Source organism: Dasypus novemcinctus, chromosome 3 (genome assembly GCF_030445035.2).
Source record: "Dasypus novemcinctus isolate mDasNov1 chromosome 3, mDasNov1.1.hap2, whole genome shotgun sequence".
Classification (NCBI taxonomy): domain Eukaryota; kingdom Metazoa; phylum Chordata; class Mammalia; order Cingulata; family Dasypodidae; genus Dasypus; species Dasypus novemcinctus.
Genome location: NC_080675.1, coordinates 142,488,184 through 142,499,610, shown reverse-complemented (window position 1 = coordinate 142,499,610; position 11,427 = coordinate 142,488,184). Strand labels below are relative to the sequence as shown.

The 11,427-nt window shown below is 48.4% G+C and overlaps 1 long non-coding RNA gene across 1 annotated transcript; it reads left to right on the top strand.

Moving 5' to 3' along the window:
- Positions 1-254: 254 nt before the first annotated feature.
- LOC101414446 (uncharacterized) lies at positions 255-6,989 on the top strand. The gene is made up of 3 exons (XR_187913.3): positions 255-531; positions 2,586-2,822; positions 5,175-6,989. It is a non-coding gene; the product is annotated as an uncharacterized lncRNA (long non-coding RNA).
- The last annotated feature ends 4,438 nt before the right edge of the window (positions 6,990-11,427 follow it).

Below are 11,427 nucleotides of genomic sequence, written 5' to 3'. Positions count from 1 at the left end.
GGCGGCAGGGCGCAGAGCGGCGGCAGGGCGCAGAGCGGCGGCAGGGCGCAGAGCGGCAGGGCGCAGAGCGGCTGCAGGGCGCAGAGCGGCAGGGCCTCGCGCGGCTCCGGGGGAGGGCGCGCCCGCCGCACCCGCGACGCCTTCGCTTTGCTAGAACGTTCCCGCCGCAAACGTGGACTTTGCCGGGGGATGAGGGAGGGTGGAGCGGGGGGGGGGGGGGGGGGGGGGGGCAGAGCTCCAGGGCGCCCCGGGGCTTGGAGGGCAGCCAGCTGCCAGTTCCCAGCGCGCCTTCGGGCAGAGGGCGGGGCTGGTCTAGCTCCCCGGCGGGGCGCCTGCGGGGCACCCGGCGGAATGTCTGGATTCTGGGGCCAGCCCCGCCCCCGCCAGGCTGCACGCCCTGGGGAAGGACTCACGACTTCTCTGGGCTTCAGTTTCTTCACCTGTTAAATGGGAAGAAGAAGAATTGCACATAGTTAGTGCCAGGCACTGTTTTAAGGCGCTCTTCCAGCTCCTTCCTCACAGCCTTTTGAGGTAAGTGTTGTTAATATAATTACACAATTATGCTATCAGTAGAATAATACTGCCTGGGCCCTTCGGACAGCACAGATGCTCTGGCTGTTGTCCAGCCTCATTCCAGGTGGTGGGAATGTCCATTATTATTATTTTCACTGAGGAAAGAGAGGCTCAGGGAGGCTAAGTAACTTGTCTAAAGTCACACAGCCCTTAAGTAGTCATCTAAGATTCAAACCCAGGCAGTCTAGTTCCAAAGCCTCCACTCAATCTTTACAGATATTGCCTTCCTGCTGCCAGTCTCTGGGAAGCCCTTGAAATGTTTATTTGGACATATTGCAACCCATACAGCAATCCTGAGAGAAATATTGCTAAGTGATCCTTATTAGTACTAAGTAAAGGTAGGTTACCATCAGTTGAAGGTTCGCCAGTTTCAGCAAGAAGGCTTGCTACTATTATTCCCATTTTAAGGATGAAAGAATGGAGGCGCTGGGAGGTTTACTCCATTCTGGGAGGTGAATCCCAAACCTAAACATGACTTGGCTATTGCCTCCTCTTACAGTAAGTAGCCTTCCAGAATCTGACAAGAGGGGCCAGCCTGCACACTATTCCTTCCCTCTCCAAACACTGTCCTTCCTTCTCCAAACATCATCAGAGCCAACTTTGCCTGGTAACTTGAGGCGCTCTCAAGCCACCAGGGGGTAATGAGTCTCAGATGATAGCTGACACCGGCTTGGGACTGCGCCCTTCTCCCACGCCTCCTGCTGCCCGGAGCCCAGCTGCCTGGTGCCCGTGGAAGCGTCTCCACCACTCAGAGCCTCCGCGGAGGGCAGAGGGTGAGGGCAGGGCAGCGGCCCCGACTCGTGGCCCAAGGAGTACTCTGCGACGGAAGTTCCTGATCCACTATCACTTCCCTTCCCTCCTTGGCACTGACTGGAAAGTTCCCGGACTCCCTCCCCTCCCCTTTAGGTTTGCCTTCTTTTATTTATTTGTTTTTATTTTTTAGGATTTTTTTTTGGCTGCCTTCTTTTAAAAATGCAAATTTGCTATTGCTTCTATGGAACCCCCCACCCTACCTTCTGGGAAAGAAAAAGACGTTCACCCTTTGAGCAGGCATCAGAGGTTTGACAAATAGCCACATATTGCTGTCATGTGGGCATGCAGTAAGCACCAAGTAAATGCTTTGCACGTGCATTCCCTCTGTCTGGAGTGCTCTTCCTCCCTCATCCCCTTCTGTCTTTACTCAAGTCACCTTTTTTGTGGGGTCTTCCCTCAGCCCCCTATTTAAATTGCACCCTTTTAAGAATTCTGATTCCTTTTCCCTGTTTTTTTTTTCTTTGTATAGCACACATCGCTGTCTTATAGATTATATTGTCATTTCCTTTGTTTTTGTGTGTCTCACTGCACTAGAATGTAAGCTCCATGAGAGATTGCTCCCTGTTTTCTTCACCACTGTATCCTCCAGGGACTAGAACTGGGAGGAAAGAAAGGAAGGAGAGAAAAGCGTAGCTTCCCAGCCATCCCAACCCACTGGACTCTCCCGCCCGGAGAGAAACGTTTCTTGTTCATACTAATGCACTCGACACCGGGCTAACACATCCCTCTTGTCACATCTCTTGAAGTATATTATCCCATCCTGCTGTTTGACTTTGCAGTTGTGTAATCTAATCTTCCAGAGTAGACAGTAAGTGTCTTGCCTCAGGGTCAGGGGAAGAAAGGGTCTGATTCTTTTTATCTCCCCAGTACCAAGAACAGAGCTGAATTCCACAGGTTCCAGGGCTCTTCAGATAAAAAAAAAATTGACCTCTCCCGCCCCCTAGTTCTACTCCATTAATATTAGACTTAACTGTTTATGTTTGACTTATTTGAGGTTTGATATTTTAAGTTTTTAAACCAAATAAATTTACAGCATTTTTGGTAACTGACATTTAATGTAGATTAATGAGGGTCAATACGTGAATCACTTAACTTTTTAACACAATAGCTATATTTTCTCATTAAATGAAGTAGAAAATTCCATGCCTTGACTATGTTCTTGCCAGAATCTGCAATTTTTGTTTTTTCTTTGTTGTTAGGGTGAATTTTTGAAAAATCTTTTAAGTGGCCTGAGAAGAAGAGAGAAAGAATGAGGTGCATTCCCTGGAGGGGAACAAAGCCTTCTGACCTCCTGGATAGTCGCCCCAGCCAGCAAAAATAAGGGGCAGGGAGCCGAGTTGGCTCCAGCGATTAGGCACCTCCCTCCCACAGCAGAGGGCCTGGATTGGGCTGCCGGTGCCTCCCAACGAAACAAAGAAGATGAACCAACACAGCAGGTGAAAAACAACAAGGGGGAGGGGAGAAATAAATAAATAAAACAGATCCTAAAAAAAAATGATATCATCAAGAGATTCTATTTATAATGGGGTTCACACCCGCAGAGATGCACCTTAAGACTAAAAACATGTTTAACTTGGGGTCCATAATTCAATCTACCACCACGACTGTTACTTAAGAAAAAAAGAAAATAAGTTTTTAAGAACACACAAGAAGAAAATAAAAATAAGAAAGAAAGTAAGGGTGATGGGGATGGGGGAGAGATACGCAGCTAGTGGCAGCCCTTAGTTATACAGCAGCCACCAACTGTGTCCAGCCTCTCTCTTTGCATTTTCCCAGGGTTAGCTGTGAAGTGGGCTGGCATCACACCCCTAAGATATTCTCCTATATTTTCTTCTAATAACTAAAAAAGTTTTATTTTTCACAGTGAGGTCTTAAATTGTTTAGAATGTACCTTTTTAATGCAGTGTAAGGCAAGCGATCCTGTTATATTATTCTCCATGTGTTGAGCTGATTTAATCTGTCTTTTCCTCATATATTCATGTTTATGACTTTGAGTTTTCTATTCTGCCCCATGGCCTATCGGTCTGTTTTTGTGCCAAAAGGATGTTGTTTTCTTGATTTTGGGGTTTTTTGGTTGTTTTTGTTGGTGGAGGTGGTAGTTGGTTGATTTTGTTTTTTCACATGACCTTGTAGTATGCTTACCATCTGGTAGAACAAATTCCTGCTCTTTACTCTTCCTTTTGAAGGTTGACTTAGTGCTGTTTGTCCACATAACTTTTATTTATTTCTTTATTTTAAAAGATTTATTTTATTTATTTCTCTCCCCTTTCCCTTGTCTGCTGTGTCCATTCACTGTATGTTCTTCTGTGTCCACTTGCATTCTTGTCAGGTGGGACCTGGAAACTATGTTGCTTTTTTTTTTTTTCAAAGATGTATTGTTTATTTCTCTCCCTTTCCCCGTGTTGCTTTTTTTGTTGTTGTTGCATCTTCTTGCTGCCTCAGCTCTCCCTGTGTGCGGCGCCACTCCTGGGTAGGCTGCCCTTTTTTTGCACGGGGCAGCTCTCCTTGCAGGGAGTACTCCTCGTGTGTGGGGCTCCCCTACGCGGGGCAAACTCCTGCATGGCACAGCACTCCTTACACGCAGCAACACTGCACTTGGGCCAGCTCGCCACACGAGTCAGGAGGCGCTGGGTACCAAACCCTGGACCCTCCACATGGTAGGCAGACACTCTGTCAGTTGAGCCACAACCACTTCCCTGTCCACATAAATTTTAGACTGAGTTTATCAGTTTCCTGAAAAACACAATAGGAATTTTTATTGCAACTTCATTGCGTTTATAGATTAATTCATAAGGCAATTGACTCCTGTATAATGTTGTCATCCAATCCAAGAGCATAAAATTTCCATTTATTCAAATTAATTTCTACATTCTTTCTTAAGTTTACAATTTTCTCCATAGGATTTTTTTTGTATGTTCTTGGTTAAGTTCATTCCTAGATATTTAACGATCTACCATGAATAGAAGGTATTTATTGCTGGTGGAAAGAAATGTGATAGATTTATTTTTTAAAGTTAATCTTGTTTCTGAAGAACTTACTAAATTACCTTAGTTTTAATAGTCTATTTGTTGATTCTGTTTTTCAAGGCAAATGAAAATATCTTCACATAACGATAGTTTTACCTCTTCCCTTCTAATCCTTATATCTCCTATTTTTTTCCCTTTCTTTATGGCTTTGTCCAGAACTTCCTTTATTATATGTTAAATGGTAGCAGTAATAGTTGAATTCCTTATTTTGTTCCAGATCTTAAAATTAATGCACCCAGAGTTTCTTCATTAAGTATGTTTGCTGTATAGCCTCTATGAAGTTCAGAAAGTCTCTCCTGTTTACAATTTGCTGAGTTATTTTTTAATCCTAAATAAGTGATCAACTTTATCAAATGCTTTTTCTTTGTCAATTGAGACAATCATGTGATATTTGACTTTTATTAATGGGGTGTTTTCTGATGTTGAACCAACCTGGAATTTCTGGAATAATCCCTTCTTGATTATAATGTATTATTTTTTAAAAGACTAAGTTAGCTGATATTTTATTTAGGGTTTTTATGTCTACATTCTTACGTGAAATTAACCTACTCTTCTCATTTTTTGTGTTGATTCTGGAATCAACATTACATTGATTGTTCTAGAACTCTTTATATACATAGGAATGAACTGTTCCTTAAAAGTGGTAGAATTCCAGAAGTTCATAACTTATCAGTACCAACCCCACCCATTGCTTTCTACTCTTCACCACATTTTAAAAGATTTGGTTTAGCTTATTAAATGTATACCTTTCTCTTCCCGCAGGGAAAAGTCACGTGGGTGGAGAACGTCACACAGGCCTGCAGGATGGGGCCACCAACTCAAGGTCTTCGTCCCCCTCCCCGCCCCCACCACCACCCCCCTCCCTCCCCAAGCAGGCTGTCAGCCCTGGGACTCTCCAGTGTCCTGGTGTCCTAGAGCTGCCATACCAGAGTACCACACAAACCGGATGGCTCAGAACAACAGACACTTACTGTCTCAGTTCTAAAGGCTCAAAGTCCAAAAGCAGGCGGTTGGTGGGGCGTCTGTGGAGGGTCAGCTCTGCCATGCCCGCTGGCTTCTGGCAGTGGCTTGCCGGCAACCCTTGGCATCCCTGCCTCAGTTGTCACATTGCTTTCTCCGCTCAGTCTCTCTCTCACCCTCTCTCCCTCCCTCCAATTTCCTCTTCTCAGGAGGTTGGATTAGAGCCCACTCTGCTCCAGTTTGGCCTCCTTAACTAATCACTTCTTCAAAGACCATCTTTCCAAATCAGGTCACATTCACAGGGCCAGGGTTTGGGGCATGAACATGTCTCCTTTGGAGACATAATTCCACCCACAACATCAAGTAAAAGGGGTGTTCCCCTCTCCTCAAGCCCCCTCCTTAGCACTCACCTTTTTCCTTGATTAGATGACACAGCCTTCTACTTTATTGAGAAATGGGTTCCTAAAGTTTAGCTCTCCCGGTCTCACCTTCTTCTTTACAATTACTGCATATTGCATCTCTTTCCACCACCCTCAGAAAATGAGGTCTCCTTTCTTAAATTCCTGTAAATGTACTCTGGATCCCTGCCCCCCCCTTCTCTCAGGGGCCTCACGCCATCTGTCATCCCCCCTCTCCCTGAAACTTAAACTCTCCCTCTCTGCAGGCTCCTTCTCCTCAGTCCAGTGATATACTCAAATCTCACCCATCCTAAAAAATCCCTCCTTTGTGTGCTGTGGGACAGGCTTTCGCACACACTGCAGGTGGGAGTGTAAATTGGCAAGAACTTTCTGGGAAGCCATTTGGTAACTTGAATCAAAAGCCTGAAAAATATTTGTGCCCTTTGTCCCAGTAATCCTACCTCTAGAAATCCATCTAAGGAAGCAATCAGAAAGGCTGACAAGGATAGATATTTAAAGATGTTAAACTCGCTGTTATTTTAACAGCAAAAATTGTAAACAATCTAAAGGTTGAATGATAGGGGATAGATTAAATAAATTGTAGTCAAATATAGTGAAATATTGTGCAACCACTAATCGTATAGTTTTAAAAGAATATTGACATGGGAAACTGTTCATGAAGCAAAATTATAAGTGAAAATAGCAGCATATAAACTATATATACAGTATGATGCTAATTTTGTTGTATATAAAAATAGCTAACACTTCTGGAATGTTAGCTATTACATATATTCTCTCACTCAATCCTCACAGCATTCCTGTATAGTTAATACTGTTATAACTCACATTTTATAGAGAAAGAAACCAACTAGAATGAAAAACATCAATATCTGGGAGAAGGGAGGGGGCATTACTGATGATTTTTATTTTCTTCATTCTCTTCTGTATTTTCCAATTCTTCAACAAGGATGTATTACTTTTTGTCAAACAGAAATACTGGATCATTATTCCTCTTTCTAGTTTATATACACTAGTAATGAATGATTTCAACAATAGAGAAAATGAAAATCCTCTTCCCACCACTGCAATTCTAATCCCTAGAGACAGCTGCTGTTAAGCGTTTGGCTTTTATATTTGCTTTAAAAACGTGTATGTAGACACTTTACAAATCAAACGGCATTACCTTTCCACATCAGTCCAATAAAACTCTACAATTTGAGTCCTTCTGTGTCTGCCTTTGGGTGGCAAGAGGGTCGCTACCCTGAGGGGAGAGAATGCCCCATCCAGGGCCCCTTTCTGCCAGAGCAGGCCAGGATCCGTTTATTTTCATTTTTTTTTATCAGAGCAGTTGAAGGTTTAGAGAATTAGAGAAGCATCATGCAGGAAGTACAGAGTTCCCATAGCACCCCTTCCCCCGCCCCCCCTCCCTCCGCACACACTCAGTTTTTCTAGCAATAACATGTTGTATTAGTGTGGTACTTTTGTTACAATTCATGAAACCATATTATGATGACGCTCACTTTGGCGCTGTTCACCCTGGGTTGGTAGACTGGTGTGTGAGTTAGCTTATATACAACCTGACCTGGCCCTCTAGCCCCCTCCCCTGTCCGGGTTTAGTTCTGCACGCGGGGAAGCCTCGGCCGCGCGGCGCTGCTCCGAGGGCTGCGCGGAAGGACCGAGCCCTGTCCTGATTCTGTCATTCCCCGGCCGCGCCCCCGCGGGCGCTTCACTTTTTCTCTCTCGGAGCTGTTTTCCTCCCACAGGGGTAACCGCTCCTGCCCTGCTCACTTGCGGGAGGACTGCGGCGCTGCAGGGCGCCGAGGACGGTCCGCCTGGCCCCTCGCCGGCTCCTCCCCTCCGCCCCGCTCCCCGGCCTCCCGCTGCCCCCGGAATCCTTCGACCTGCCTGCAGGGGAGAACGGGGGCCAGAGAGGGGAAGGGGCCCCGTCACTGCACCAGCTCCGGAGGCCCGGACGCTCGACGCCTTCGAACCCCTTTCAAGAGCCGTGTGCTGAGGAGGAGGCGGACTCGGGGTGCGGGGCACGGGGGGGGGGGGTGCCTTGAGTGCAGCGCGGGGAGGAGGGGGGAAGCACCGGAGGAAGCTGGAGAGCTGGGAAGAAGGCGGCGCGGCGCCCACTGCCCACGTGCACTTGAAGAGCTCTGCCACGGCGAGCGGCGCCAGGGCGGGGGCGCTGTCCTCCTCCGGGGAGCCGCCGCCCTCTGGTGGCAGCGTGCAAAGTTACAGCCTCCGGCTCGGCCCGGCCTCTTCGCGCAGGGATTGGGGCACCAGGTTGCCGCCGCCAGCGGAAGGCGCCGCGCACACTCTCCGCTCTAGGCGCCTGTTGAGCTTTTCCAACCCACATCAGAAACCTGCAAAGGGGAAGTCAGGCATAAGCGAGCCCGACTGAAACCCGATTGACACTAACCGGCAATCCCCGGTGTAAAATGCACCGGACAAGTAAGATTCTATTCAGGTTCTTGCAATAGGGAGACCATTCATTAATGAGGAACATCTCAAAGAAAAGAAAGGGAACCCGGAGTATTAGAGAGGCAGGTGAACAAGGGAGTCATCAGCGAGTCCTACGGGAGTCCTAAGGAAGGATGGTGACAGGGTGTTCTCGGAATATGCCAGAGCAAGGCAGTCCTGTGCAGTTAGCTTCCCGCCCCGTGAAGGGGTGGAGGCATTTCTTAAGCCTCCCTGCCTTCCAGGAGCACAGGGCTCAGATAAAGTCAACTCGGTCAGGGTGAACGGAGATTGCGACCGGAGGGCCGTTTAAGGGATGGGAAAGGAGGCAAGATTCCAACCCGTAGACACCACGAGAGCAAGCAGCCCTGGCCTGACCGCCGCATTGCCCTCTGCCAGCGGCAGAAAGGACGTGCAGTGGTCACGCGTGTATCAGAGAAGGGTTGGGATCATCCAGAGCACCCCCAGGAAAAGGTGGGGGAGGGGCTAAGAAGAGGTAGCGCAGACCCCTAGTCAAGGCTGGGAGAGGGCCAGGCACGGGGCAGCTGGGGGCTCTAGCACTGTGTGTGTGTCACTCTGTGCCTGAGGGCACCTGCTCGGTTAGCGCTTCCCACCCAGCTTCCACTCTCACCCACAATCTCTCCTCTTCCATAACTTAAAGGGGCCCCTGGCCTCCTGTGGCCACCCCAGCCCCTGCTCCTACTCAACCTTCCAGCCGTAGAGCCCACCACTCGCTGCAGCTTCCCTCTGGCCCCTGAAGGGGTGGCCTGCTTGCGTTTTCAAGCCAGGGGGCGAGTCATTTGGACTGCAGCCAGCCCCTGCCCCGGCTCGACTCGGGCAGGCCACCCACCCTGGCCCCTCAGGAGTGTAGGGTGGGTTGGGGGTGCTAAACTGTCCATTTCGCACAGGGGCCAGGGGCAGGACAGTTGCCCTTAGAAGTGTCAGGCGCAACTGCATCAAGATGGTCCAAGGCAAAGTTTGGGGAAGCCAGACTTGAAGTCATCATCTCCAAGCACTTAAGCCCACTCGAGAGTCCAGCCCTTTGTCTGTGGGAGGATATTGACTGAAGAGGATGGTCTGAATTCCAGAGAGAAGAGGAATCCAGTGTGACAAGACGGGCCAGTGGCCCCAGCAGTGTCCTAGCAGGGTCCTGGCCAGCACACCCAAGTGTCCATCCTCCTTGGTAGCCATTTTCCAGGAGCTGGCAAATATGGCCCCAGGCCGCAGTGACCTATTTAAGCTCATCTTAGAGCTAGGAAGGATTTTTGTACTTTTTAATCATAGGAAAAAATCAAAAGAATAATATATTAAAAAACATGGCATTTGTAAGAAATTCAAATTTCAGTGTCCATAAAATTTTATTGGAACATGACTATGTTAATTTAGAAATGTATTGTCTTTGGCTATTTTCGCACTACTTTGGCAGAGTTGGATAGTTGCGACAGAGACCACAAAGCCTAAAATATGTACTATCTGGCCCTTGACAGAAACGGTTTGCTGACCCCTGGATAATTCTAGACTGATGCTGCTGGCATAAAGATCACCCTGGCATGGGGGCCTGCTCATTCCAAGAGTCCACTTGTCAGTCCAAGTGGCTTTTCTCCAGGGAAAGAAGACACCGGTAGTAATGACATGACGGGCTGATCCCATGAGCACTTGTTTTTCTCATGGTAAAATAAGCTCAGTTGGCTTCTTTGACTTTCATTAACTTGAATGGCCCTGTCCTGAGTCTGACCAACTTGGGGACTGTGTCAGGCAGGGGGGATCTTTGGTTACAGGTGATAGAAACCCAATTTGGACCATATAAAGGTCCTAAGATATTTTTAAAGAAAACCCTGGCATGTGTCCTGGAACCCCATACGGAGCACATGGCGGAACCTCAGAGATGTGTGGATCCAGGACTCAGCACCATTGCTTGGACTCCCCGGCCTGGTCTGTGCCTCTCTCTCTTGTTCTCGGCGCCCTCTGCACACCCACTGCCTAGAGCTTCTCTGGCCACTTACACCATTAGGCCTCAGCGACAGATGATCTGACCCAAGAGCAAACGCCCTGGAGAAAGGTGGGCTGTGATTGTCATAGCTTGCTTCAGCCACCCACCCTCAACAGTCAGCTGTGCCCACCTTCCCAGTGAACAAAGTGGTGGCTTCCGGTAATGGGGCAAGGGAAAGAGTGGGATTGTCCTTATGTGCTTCTCTGGTGTTTCTTTTTTACCCCTCTGCTCAAGCAGTCCTTCTGCCCAGGTTTTCCTTACCAAGCCCTCTGCCCCTTCATCAGGCCGACTGTCTCTGTCCTTTAAGACTCAAGTTGGCTGTTACCTCCTCCTGCAAACACCCCTGACCCTCAACCCCGACCCTGCTGTCCCTCCCGTGGGCTCCCAGAGCAACCCTCCCAAGCTTGCTTCCATCCTGCCAGCTCAGCTCAGCTCGTGAGTCACTTGAAGACTCAGGCCATCTTATTCTCAGGCCTGGACATAGAGGAGGTTCAGTAAATGTTTGATGGATGAATTGATTCTTTTTTCTTCAAGATTTATTTTTTATTTATTTCTCCCCTCCAGCCCCCCGCCAGTTGTCTGCTCTCTGTGTCCATTCGCTGTGTGATCTTCTGTGTCCGCTTGTATTCTTGTCGGTGGCACCTGGAATCTGTGTCTTGTTTTGTTGCGTCATCTTGCTGCATCAGCTCTCCGTGTGTGTGGCGCCACTCCTGGGCAGGCTGCACTTTTTTCGTGCTGGGCAGCTCTCCTTATGGGGTGCATTCCTTGCGCGTGGGGCTCCCCTACACGGGGGACACCCCTGCGCAGCACGGCACTCCTTGGCGCATCAGCACTGCTCATGGGCCAGCTCCACACAGGTCAAGGAGGCCCCGGGTTTGAACCTTGGACCTTCCATGTGGTAGACGGATGCCCTATCCGTTGGGCCAAATCCACTCCCCGTGGATGAATTGATTCTGAGGGCTCAGACTCCATACTTGTAGGGTGATTTTTCAGAAGCAGGGTGCCTTACCTTCCTAGGGCTGCCATAGCAAAGCAGCACCAGCTGGGTGGTTTAAAACAACAGAAATGTGTTGTGCCACAGTTCTGAAGGCTGCAAGTCCAAAATCAAGGTGCCAGCAGGGCCATGCTCACTCTGAAACCTGTAGGGGCAAATCTTTCCATGCTTCTTGTAGGTTCTGGTATTTGCCAGCAATTCTTGGCATTC